This window comes from Protopterus annectens, chromosome 7.part0 (genome assembly GCF_019279795.1).
Source record: "Protopterus annectens isolate FY-2018-M chromosome 7.part0, PAN1.0, whole genome shotgun sequence".
NCBI lineage: Eukaryota > Metazoa > Chordata > Ceratodontiformes > Protopteridae > Protopterus > Protopterus annectens.
The window spans coordinates 1326405497-1326418759 of NC_056739.1; the positions used below are offsets into that span (position 1 = coordinate 1326405497).

At 37.7% G+C, this 13263-nt stretch overlaps 1 long non-coding RNA gene across 2 annotated transcripts in view; it reads right to left on the reverse strand.

Annotated features, from left to right (window-relative positions):
* Positions 1–3549: 3549 nt before the first annotated feature.
* LOC122805860 overlaps positions 3550–13263 on the reverse strand; it is a 201865-nt gene continuing 192151 nt past the window's right edge. For both annotated transcript variants that reach the window (XR_006365474.1, XR_006365473.1), the window contains exon 3: positions 3550–3900. This is a non-coding gene — a long non-coding RNA (uncharacterized LOC122805860). The remainder of the gene's footprint in view (positions 3901–13263) is intronic.

Below are 13263 nucleotides of genomic sequence, written 5' to 3' on the forward strand. Positions count from 1 at the left end.
ATGTACATGTCAAGGAAGTTTGCTAGTAGAATTTTACATACAAATAGAACCAGATGTTATACTGGGGATTCATGCCCCAAATGAGAAGCACTCAGAAGTTTAATAAACCAGGAAAGTGTAGGTGCCTTTAAGAAGTCATTCCAACAGCTGAATGTATGAATGCTGGGATCACTTTTCCAAAGCAAGATAATATTTACATTTGTACTTTTCAAAAAGATCTAAATAATGTCAGTAAAAATAAATATTACTTAATGCTTACAGTTGAAGGAGCAATCCCTTGTATACAAAGTATGATTCTTTTCAGTACTAGACGCAAATCAGCATTTTGGGCATAAAAAGGCAGATTAAGTAAACTCCAGATTGTATACTTTTAATACACTATTAGAAGGTTGGAGTCCTTGGGTTCTCATTTGTGTCTGTAAACAACAGAGTTGCACCATAAACTGAAGATCTACTTTTATTAAAAGTAAGATATGAAAAAAAATGAAAACAAGAACAGAATCAGGACATAGCACATTGAGGGGACGTGGATCATTAATGAAAGTATAGCTGGAAAAAACAGAACAGTATGATGTATGGAGACAGCCTGAGACATAATGCAAGCACGAAGCAGAATTTATGTTATAGAGAGGAGACAAACAGGAAACTGTGAGTAGAGTCAGGACTGAAGTGTGCCCATTATAACATTTGCAAGACTGATGTGCCCTGTGCACTGCTGATAGTCCATACAGAAGAAGTTTATCAGAGGTAGTATAGGATTACGAACAAGTATTGAAGCAGAAAATGATTCCGCGGTGGTATAGCGGTAGCATTGTTACCTCACAGCAAGAGGTTCTCCCGTTCGATTCTCGGCTTGGCTTGGGAGTGCCTTCTGCGTGGAGTCTGCATGTCCTCCCCGTGGTTGGGTAGCGTTCGAAAGGCATGCGTGTGTAAATGGGCGTGCCTTCATTGAAGGTTGGACGTTGAGCTGGCACCTCAGCGTTTCGTAAAAAATTTACTGCCAACCATTAGCGGACCGGAGTTCCGCTGTTGTGACCCCTTACTGGGAAAAAGCCGAAAAGACAAACATTAAAACAGAAAATGGAAGACAGTAAAACGTACAACTGGTTAAGGTGAATTAGATAAAGAGGCAGATACATGTGATCCCTAACCAAAACTGCAGTTCACTGGGGGTTGGACCCATAGTAACTGTGAACTTAGTATGAGAGTGACCAAGCTTGATAGGAGCTCTAATAAAGGAACTGGGTAGGAATGAGCAGCCATCCTTTCATTTAGGTCCACTAGTAGCTGATAAAGTCCTTAATGGCTGCTGCACCATTGATGTCACATGGCACCACATGGACTAGAAAAGGCCAGTTGCTCATGGTATAATCATAATAGCTAATTCAACATGTAAGGTACAAACCCATTCAGTAATAGTTGTAGCAGTTTTAGTAAAATGCTTGTGGAAAGAGAAGTAAATACTTTTCATGTTGTTGTGTCTTTCGGCTTTTCCCGGTTAGGGGTCGCCACAGTGGAACTCCAGTCCGCTAATGATTGGCAGTAGATTTTTACATGCCGAGATGCCAGCTCTGACACACAACCTTCAACGAAGGTACGCCCATTCATGCATGTCTCCACACAGAAGACGCTCTAGCTGAGAATCGAACAGGACAACATCTAACTGTGAGGCGACAACGCTACCGCAGCACCACCACCGCGGGCTATACTTTTCATATGTTATGTAATACTGCCACATTCCGGCTACTTAATGCAAAATAGTATAGTACTGCATATATTTCAGTTTGTTTAAATATTCATACAGTTATGAAAGTATTACTGCTTAGTATGCATTAAGAATGATGGAGGGGAAAATGTTTTTATTAAAATGTAAACAAACTCTAATTCCCCTACTGCCTTCTGACAGCATATACTCATATAAATCACACACAATAATTGATAAACAATGCTAATTTTTATCAAATAAGACAAATAGTCATGTATAGCAAGACAAGAGCAGTGCAATAGAAACAATTTAAAGTTCAATTAAAATAGGCTTGAGAGGCACTAAGTCCTTTAGTGAGCTCAGGTTAGTCAAGAATTTAGTTCAGTGATGAAAGTTGTCTTAAATGAGAACAGACTGCTCCAAAACAATGTAAGGCTTAACATTGGACTGTTAAAATGTTCAAAGAGAGAAAGAAGTAATCATATTATTAAATATATCACCCAGATGCTAACTTAGCAAAGTGCAGAGTGATTCATGCTTACAGGTCATAATAAAACATACGGTTTATCTATGTAATATCAGATGCTGAATCTATTCCTCTGACCAATAAAACAATAAGTTCTATTGAATCACTACATGCCTTAAAAAGTACTCTTTCTCTGATATGGCCTCATAGATGCCTAAGGAGTACTGTCTTTGTACTCTGTGTTCCAACCAGCTGGTGTTATAGTTACCTAAGGATGTCAGACATGTATGCACACACTATGCTGTTGGGTATCCAGATTGCGTTTGCTCTGGCTTATGACAGGCACCTGGTTATTTGCCTTTGCCTAGTTGGACAAAGAAAACATGGCATCTCAAATCCAAACATCTGGAAGAGGATATGTGTGCTCACAAACGTTGACCTGATATGCTGACATGAAACAGCAGTTTCTCCCCTGTGGTTTTGTTTTAGCATCTCTCTTTAGGGTATGACTGCCTACAAATATTTCTTATGGTTTCATCATGGGCTTGAACCAGAATTCTGTCATTTTTATTTGAATTTTACAGTATTCATACTAGTAAGTGGAATAGTTCAAACATCTTTTTTCAGATAAAACTAAATAATAAACCAGTTGCAAACGAATTAGAACACTGTATCAGCCAGGAGTTTGAGGAAGGTACATAAAATAGTAAAAAAGATCAGGGAAGACAGAAAGATGGCAGAGATGAACATAGACAGTACAGCACAACATAGGATTTTATATGTAATACATAACATTTTACAATCACAGTGATTATCAACAAGCACTGTAGTAGAGTAAAATAAAAGTACAGCAGCTTCATAGTTTGAGCAGGGCATAGAAATAATTTTTTACCAGATGATCTACAAGAAATGTACAATAGCTTTAGAACAGCAGCTGTGGACATTGACAGTATGCCTAGGATGTGAGGATAGCTCTTAACATCTTAGCTCAAGAAATGTAGACATAGCCTAAAATAATGTGTGGACAAGGCCCAAAAATAGGGATATATGTTAAATATAGATGTTATAAAAGTTGCTAGAATAACAGGTTTTGTGTTAGCATGCCCTTTCTGTCTGAAATTCAGATAGGTATCATTACTTAATGACTTCAATTCTAAGAAATTTGCTAGAAAAGCACACATTTTATGAGGAGCAGACAAAAAACAGGAGGTACAAGTCTGGACATTCTGCAAAAATCTGTTGAGTGGTACATAAAGGAATGCATGGGTGAAACCGATTCTGAAGGTAATATATTTTGCACTTTTTATACTGGTGTGTGTGTGTGTGTGTGTGTGTGTGTGTGTGTTTTCTTAGCAAAAAAACAAGTAGGCTGGAGGGCTACATTGTTAAACCACTGCTTTTATTCAAGCTCAGTACTACCTTTTTTAAATATATTTGATTTATGACAGTTCAGTATTCTATCTGCACTTATATTGCTATTGTAATTAAATAGCATGGTTCTTCTAACTGCTCCTGTAAATCCAGAATACAGATATTTATACAAGTGGAACTCTTGTTTATAAAAGTCTATGTTATGAGAGAGAGCACAGTGTCAGTGGCCATGCAAAATAGTTTCAGTTTGTTCATGTCCCAATGCACTTTGTGGTGACTGTAGATTCAAAGAGATGTGTAGGTCTCCATAAGAAGTCATAGTGAGACGTTCAGTAGAGTGCTGTCATGCTTGTATAATCTGTTGGATACAGATGTAGTAGCAGTTAGCATTAAAAAAATGAATGCATTACATTAGTCTTAACTGAGAGAGTGAAAGATACAGATTACACAAAACTGCTGCTGTCAAAAGTATTTTAATTGTTGGCACACCCCACATTTTACTGACAAGATGAATAAGACAACTATATTTTGTAGTATAAATAAGTGTATATATATATATATATATATATATATATATATATATATATATATATATATATGTTCCCTAGTACTCATTGATTCTAGCTAAAATTGACCTATGCTGTCTGGGACCCATCTAATCCAAAGTGATTGGACTAGAGCTCAGAGAGAACATTCTTACTGGCTAGTCTGAGTTAAAAGAGTTATTTCCTGTTTTTGTAAACCCCACATTTGTGCTTGTTTGCATGTAGCACACCATCATGCACTGCCAGGTAGTGGTGGTTACTGTTGGTGGTTATAAACGTAAATGTCTTGCTTGTTAAAATTTTCCCTTCGCACTTTGCGACCCTCTCCAGCCAGCGTAAGTCAACATGGGCATCCTGAGGCAGTGTAGCAACTGACTCATGTTCACTGACAACGCTCTTCTCCTAGTCCACACAAACTCAACATGAGACAGATGCAAGTATATTAAGAACCTTGAATCCATGCTCTCTCACACACCAGTCAGTACATATGACAATGAGTGGGTTGTCAGCTTGCACACCTCCCCTCCTATTCCACCCAAACTCACATCACACACAGCTGCATATGCGAAGGTCCTCACCAGAAACATACCTAAACATCAAAGACCTCCCAAATACAAACACAAGCACGCTACACATAATACTTCCTCTGCAGAATACAATACATATAATAGCTCACACACCACGGTCTCACCTGTCAAGCCCTTAAGGCAAAACACAAAACCAAACATATTAGTCATAGGTGATTCCATCATGAGACAAACAGATGTCCCCCTCACAAGGCTGGATAAGGAAAAGGTCACGGTCAGCTGTCTGTCAGGTGCCAGGCTCCACCATATCACACACTTACTCAAGTCTCTCAACAACAGGTACTGTTATGATTCCATCATAGTCCATGTATGTGTGAATGACTTGAGATGTAACTTTCTGGACTATATTAAGAGACATATGACTGAGCTCTCACACTATGTGTCTCAGGCAGTTATGTCCCTACCCTTAAACAGCATTTTACCTTCACCTAGAATGATACCTCTATATAAACAGAAAGTGATTGACTTCAATAATTGGCTTAGTTTTTGGTGTCATTCTAAGGGGATCCAGTATCTGTTACCCTGGGATGACATAATCGACAGACTTCAGTTCTTTGCCAGAGATGGTCTTCATCTGTCACCTCTGGGATTTTGGCTACTGGCTAAGGCTGTTGCTACTCCCATAGTGCCTTTTTTAGGCAGTGTCTCAAGGACAAAATTCTTGATGTAAAAACTCCATCTAAACAACCTCAAGGTTATGGTGCTAAACTCTAGGAGTCTTAACATGAAACTGCACTCACTGGAAACAGTCCTCACATTGGAAGACGCAGACATTTGTGCAGCCACAGAGGCCAGGTTAAAGGCTGTGGAGAGCACCCCAGCCATACTGGGTTACACCTCCCTCAACACTTACAGACCACAAACCAAAGACATGAAAACTAACAGAGGCAGTGTATCAATATTCATTAAAGATAAATACACCTGCAGATTGGTTAAACAGTATGATTTCCTGGAGATACTTCAGGTGCAATTAACTGTTGGTGGGACACCTATTCAAGTCATTGCCAGATACAGGACCCCCTCCATAAATCAGGACACTCGCTATGCCTATTTGGATCTACTTGAGTCTATCAAGATACATCTGAACACCATGGTTTTGGGTGACTTTAACTACCCATCCATTGACTGGACAAATTAATCATCCCCAAACTCACTGGACCAAAGGTTTCTCAACTTCATTAACTCCAATGCCCTGGACCAGCTGGTTGACACCTCCACAAGGGGTGCCAACATCCTGGATCTGGTGCTTACCAATATGGGGGACCACTGTAGCACTCCCACTGTGAGGTCTTTCCTGGTGAGATCTAAACACAAATGAGTTTCAAAGTAACTATCACACATTACCCCATCCCAGCAGCAACTAAACTAAAAAGCTTCTCCAAAGCAGATTATAGCATCTTACAGGATGGTATAAATAGGTTCACTTCACCTCCCCCCTCAGATGGAACTGGCAGCTATGCCAAGTTCTACAACAATGTTTATACAAACATCTGTGCAACTGCATTGACTTAGCCACACCTGATAGGACAAAAACAAGCTTCTCAAGGAAGAGCAAACCTGCCTGGTGGACAACTGGCATTAACAGAGACATCCTTTCCTTGTCATATTTTCCTTCATCACTATTTAATAAATACATATGATTCTTCTAATCCTAACTCACAATCTATTGATTCCTAAATATTTGTTAATAAATCATTTCCCCTCTTCTTTCTATCATTTATTCTTATTGTTGCTCTTGGATTACCTTGTAAATACTTCTATAGGACTGCTTATATCACTAAAATGTTCACCAAAATGCCTACATTTAGTATGTATCCTTAAATTGTACTATCTGTAAATATTGTATGGGTATAGCCCTTCTATTGTGCTGTTGTTTAATATTGTGCCATTTTGCTAACACTGCTTGTATGTACTATCCATTTTTGAATTTTTGTACCATTATACTGACTCCCTTGTGGAGCTTTTCTCCCCAGGTATTCACTGAAAATGTGTTCTTTCGACCCAGTGGACTTTCCCGGTAAACAAAGGCCAATAAATAAATAAATAAATAAACAGGCTTTACAATAAGAGGGTGAAATTGCTGTTTAAGAATAAGAAGGAGCGAGCCCTAAACTGGAAACACTCCCTCCTCAGCTTAAACATGCTAATAAGACTTCCTGTGAAGTCCTCCAAAGCAAACTACAAATCCAAAACTATGAACAACCATAAGGTGTTCCTTAGTTATACCCATAACCTAAAAGGAAAGGCCCAGATTTGTGCTGAACTGCTAGTTAATGAATACCACATATACTGAGCCTGTGGACATAGGTCACCTGTTGGCCAACAGTTTCTGTGAAAACTTCACTCCCTTGTCCTAGCCACATGTGCCTCATGACATCCGTACCACCTGTCCCCTACCTTGTATCTCCAAAGAACAGGTCATAAATGTCATCTATAATGACAAAAACACAGCATTTATGGGACCTGATAACATCCCAGGCTGCCCTACATGGTATACAACAATAATTAGCAACACCATTGTGTACGCTTTTCAATCATAGTCTGAGCACCGGCTTCATCCCAGCTAAATGGAAAATGGCCACCATTATTCCCTTGCACAAAGGTGGTGCTTCCACTAATCCCGGAAACTTTAGACCTATTAGCTTGACTAGCCTTATCTGCAATGCCATGGAGCGAATCATCTTGGACCTTATCAGCAAAGATATAGATAATCTCCAAACACTTGACCCTACTCAGTTTGGATTGCAAACTGGGAGTGGTCATAGAGTCTCCAAATGATGTCAACATCTTAAAATAGGGTCTTACACAAACAAATGATTGGTGCCAAAATTATGACCTTAAACTCAATGCAAAAATATGCATTATCATCCCTGTCAGTAAGAGCAATGTTGCTGCTAACTACCACATCAATAGCAACACCCAAAGTATGCACTTAGTAGTGAGAGACCTGGGCACACAGGTTGACAGCAAGCTTACCTTTGATCACCATGTCTCCACAGTGGTAAGAAGGACATTCTATATTACTCATCTCATAAGTAAGGGCTTTGCCTCCAGAAAAAAATAATTTATAACCTCCCGATACTCTTCCCTCATCAGGCCAATAATTCAGTACAATATCCCTTTTGGTATGTACCTTTCCAAGCACCTGCAGCAACTGGAGATACCACAAAGGTTCCTCACAAGATAAATCCAAAGTCTTCAGCACCTGTCGTATGTGGACCATCTGAAATCATTGTCACTTTATTCTGTTTCATACAGACTACTCAGAGGTGATCTCTGCCCTGCATGTCAGGTAATCTCTGACTCTGGTTTATTGGAAATGCTGCATATCTGCAAGTTGAATGGTACATGGGTTACTCACTGTAAAGACCTTCACCTGGTACATGACATTAATAGAACTTGCCTGAAGAGCAGATTTCTCTCCCAGAGGTTACCACACCTTTGGAACAGACTCCCACTTCATGTCAAACAGAGCGCCTCATTGGCAGTCTTCCATATCCATAAATTCACCCCGGGGGTTATACCTGTCCCCCTTGGAGAGGGGAAGTAGGTGCTGATCGTGGAAATAAGGGAAGAAATTGGCTAGGCTTGTAAGTGCCGTAGGGCCATTAGCGTAGTAACTTCCTAGACACTATGATCCTATAGTATTGTTGACACATTTTGGCTGACAATGCAGATGGCTGACAGCTGTAGAGAAAGAACACTCCCCAGGGATTTGGAGTAAATAAGGAGCAGGAGGTATTTGGAGTTTTCTTACTTGCACGTTCTGACGATTAACCTCACAATATATGCAGCAGCATGTTGAAATTTGTTTGTCAACATAAATGTATCGGCATTAGCATCATGGATGTTTCTCTTGTTTGGCAATCGCTAGTATATCCATATATATATATATATATATATATATATATATGTGTGTGTGTGTGTGTCTATAAATATAAACTGTGTATAACAGTATATTGTATAACATATATATATATATATATATATATATATATATATATATATATATATATGATTGACCATTAAAATACCGAACATGAAAATGTTGTATGGTAAAACTATCGAAAAATAATGTCGTGGGATGAAATGTCAGAAATCCAAACTGTCGACAGTTGAAATAACGTACTCCAATGCAACCCCACCAAATACTGGACCTGTGCCCCCCTTGGGACCCATGGTAGCACTTGTTCCTGGGTCCAGAGTGGTAGGGACTTTCGGTCTGCATCAGTTATGGTCGTGTTATCCAGGTCAGTTTGATACTATGAGTTCGCTGATTTGTACGTCGATATTTTCATTGTTTCATTATTTGTTTTCAAACATATGATGTTCGTACATACATCGTGCGACTATTTAATGGTAAATCTATATATATATATATATATATATATATATATATATATATATATATATATATATATATATGGGTCTACTTTGGAAGCTCAAAGTTTCAAAACATTGAATTTCATATGGTTAAGACCATAAGATCAAAGTTTGAAACTTCGAATGGTTTAAATGGAGATTGCCATACAGTAGTTAATGGGAAATTTACAGTTCTGTTTACTGTAGTGCGATCTCGGAGTTGGTGTATTTAATTAGCAATTTTTTTTTTACTGAAGTTTTGAACTTAAGGAAATTGTTTTTCATTGAACAACTTATATCTAAAGGTATTGCATCCAGATTCAGGGAAGTAATTATTCCTCTGTACTCAACACTCATTAGGCTGATCATTGAGTATAATGCCCCTCTTAGTATGTACCTTTCCAAACTCTTGTTACAACTGGAACCACGACAATGTTTTTTCACTAAAAAATCAAGAGCTTAAATCATAAAAACTGTGCAGACCTTCTCAAAGTCTTGTCTCACTTTATACTTTACGGGTTATTGAGATGCAGGATCTGCCTTCCATATAGAGCTTCAACAGGCCATGCTCACAATTCCAGTTGTTTCATTAGTACTCACTCAAGGAATCTCAATCACTTTTGCAACATAAATAGAACCCATTGGAGGGATAAGTTTGCATCACATGTAATACTGCTTCTGTGTAACTCTTTTCTCTCAAAAGAAAGAAAAGTACTTCTTTTACTATTAGAATGTAATTTAGATGAATGGGTGGGTAACCACAAATTCACCTCCAGTTTAGCACTCCCTTCTCTCACTGAGAGGGGAAATAATGTAAATGTCCAAACATATCCTTGTTTGGCCTATTTCCGAGTTATTTGTATGCTAAGTATAAGGGTTAAAAACTACCATGGGAATGTAAAGCTAGGTTTCTTAAAATCTTCACAGGTCAAAAGCCACTTAATAAGTACTTATGAATCTATGAGCAAAATATGAGCACACTGGATCAGTTAAGTAAATGCAATGATGTTTGTCACAAGCATAAAACAATTTGAAGATTTTCAAAATGTGTTCACATAGTTTTAAACTGAGGGTTGGCAAAATGTGAAAAGAAAAATGTGAGATGCATTATATTTCATTGATATTGTCAGCATGCAGAAGTAGATGTCTTTGCATAATTTTTAAAAGAAAGAATGACTGATGCAGCATTTGAATTAACATGATATGTTTTAAATAAACAACATTTTCCAGTATTCATATTTCTCCTCTAAGATCATGCTGTTCTCTATTCTTTTAGAGGTAACTGACAGATTGATATAAACAAGGTGCTGCAAATTACTAATTTTGCAATATCTGTTCCTAATATAATAAGTTATATAGCCACATACCGAGCATCCCTTTGTCATTAGAAACAGACCACACAATCAAAACATTCTCAGCAGAAAAGAAGTCTAAATGACTAGATGCATGGGTGCAGACAGATCCGAACTCGCCAAACACAAGTCTTTGCATTAATATACTCATCACCATCACCATCATCATCATCACCATCATCATCATCGTTATCCGTTCAAAGAATCAGTTTTAGATTCAGGCATGTCTAATACTGAAAGTGAAATACTATTGTATGTGAAAGCATCAAACTAGATTAAAATATATATTCCATGCAGCTGCACTGCACAGTAGTAGTACTGATTTAAAAATGTATCTGTTATAAAAAAGAAAATATTTTTATAAACTTTTAAAACGTGCTTTGAATTTTTGTGTGTGCAAGTTTAATTTGCTGAATATTCTTTACCATCTGTATTAACAGTGGTGGTTTATTCTGAATGACTCTGTAGTCAAGAGCCCTGTCTAAAGCAAGTGAGCACCAACACTTATATCGCTGATGTGTTGTAATATCCATTGCGACTTGTTAAAAGCGCATACCATCAGTCAGACATGCCACTGATAGCACATGTATAGTTTCCAAATATGAACCTCCTATCATGGTGATGTGACAAGCATGTGGTCCTTTCAAGGATCCTCTCATTGAAGCTGTCATCACCTTGAAACATTTATTGTGCTATCAGCATTTCTCATTGTCTTTCAACCTAACGAATTGCTGAAAATTGTACGTATTATTCTTTTGTCCTTTATTCTAGAATAAAAGGTTCAAGCTTTATAAGAACATGAATAAAAAATTCAGTTTGGTATATTTTATTGTTTGGTAAATACTGTTATAAGCAGCACTTTTCATTTTTAACAGGCTATGTAAAGATATAATTAGCTGAACTATAAAGCAAGAGGTGTAATATTTTTTCACATATAATTTGTTCATAGTATGCATCAATATTTATATTCAAAATACACTGCAAAGTCATTATCTACAAATTTTCTGTCTTCTGTCTTTGGCATTTATTTGAAATTAGTACCAGAAGGACAATTACTAGTCAGCTTGTATGTTCTAGATGTGGACCTGCTATACAGTGAAGGGCATGCGAATTTTCAGATATAATTTATTATCTTGATTAATAGTAAAGTATAGAACAGGGACAGTTAATCTTCCATTAGATGATAATGATCCTGTAGCCTTAATCATCATATGAAGCTCATAGATGTCTAGAGGGCAACCTGTTAAGAGTGTTTGCTAGTAAGTTAAATTAATAAGTTAAATCATCACCCCCCCCCCATCTTTATTAAATCATGTCAACCAGTAACAGTTTTGATATATCAGCAACGTGGACCAGCTCACAAATTTTAATACTAATAATACTGGCTGAGTATGACTCCTTGAATATTGCAGAAAAGGACTGACAGAATCATAAGTTCATAGATAATTCTAGGGCTAGTGTGTCTTGTGGCCATTATGCCTTTCCAGGGCCCTGCATCAGGCTGCACTTCCTTTCTCCATGAGGGCCATACCAGTCAATCTTTATGTAAATTTGTGAAAACCCATTCAGTCATCAAGACATTGTTTAAAGGAAGATAGTGAGTGCATTTCTTAACATGCTAGAAGTTTATTCCAGAGGTTAGGAGGCACTGTGTTATAAACATGTCCCACTATTATGTTTTATTTATCTCTTGGTGAAAATTTAGGTCAAGAGTTCTAATGTTGGTGTAGCCATTGGACTCACAGAAATACAAAAGGTCCAGGACAACCAGGACTCTAATAACATGGTAAGCAATAGAATTATCACAGTGTGAACTGTGCAGCCCAGTGAAGACCAAAAGTACAAACTAAAAGGCTCATGTAATGTGCACACAGCGGGAAAGTAATATTAATCCAAATGTGAAGTCACTTCCCGAATATACAGGAGTCAGAAATAATAAAAAAAAATGTGTATTACACCCAAAATAAAAAACAATAAAGGTCAAGTGCCTTTGTCCCTGAATGAGTTGGGACGTCTTAAAAACCTTTTTCTTTATGTTTTGGATGTAATAAACAATTTTTTACTATTTCTGCCTACTGTATATTCAGGAAGTGACTTCACATTTGGATTAATATTACTTTCCCATGGTGTGCACATTATGTGAGCCTTTTGGTTTGTTCAACATGGTAAGCAAGAAAGATGTCACATGTCTCAACTTTTACCTCCACTGAGTCCATTGTTAGTACACCAAGGGTTTACTAGGGAGAATTCATTCTGGATGGTTTTAAGGTATTAGAAGGTGACAACAGCAATCACAAGATTACAATCATCTGCAAACTTTTTGCCTGAGGTCTTGGCTCTCTGCTTATAGATCTGGGAAGCACGGGGCAAAAAGGAGAGGTCCCAGCACTGAGTCCTGAGTGACATTGATGGTCACCTTTTTACTTTCTGATGAGCTGTCTGCAATTTGCACTATGTGGGCTCAGTCTTTCATGCAGTTTCCTCTCCATCTTATCACATATAGGATGACTATTAAATCATTTATCGTCTATATGATGACAACATGGGGAATGGTATGGAAGGTGTTGGCCAGGTCAAGAAATACCAGATTCAGTAGAGAGGATCTATGGTTCACCACGCCAAACTGTTGGGGAGGGCAAGTCTAATAATATTTTTCATATTATAGTTTATGAGGTTAGTTATAATATATTCCATGACTTTGCAGATGAGGCTTATTAGTCTGACAGATCTGTAACAAGAAGCTAGAATACATGGCATGGGGCTAGTGGTTCCAAAACAAAGCTTTTAATAATACATATATGGATTAAGACCAATTAAAATCATAAAATAATACTCCAAGATGAGCATTTTCATCTCATCATACAAAACTTCATCA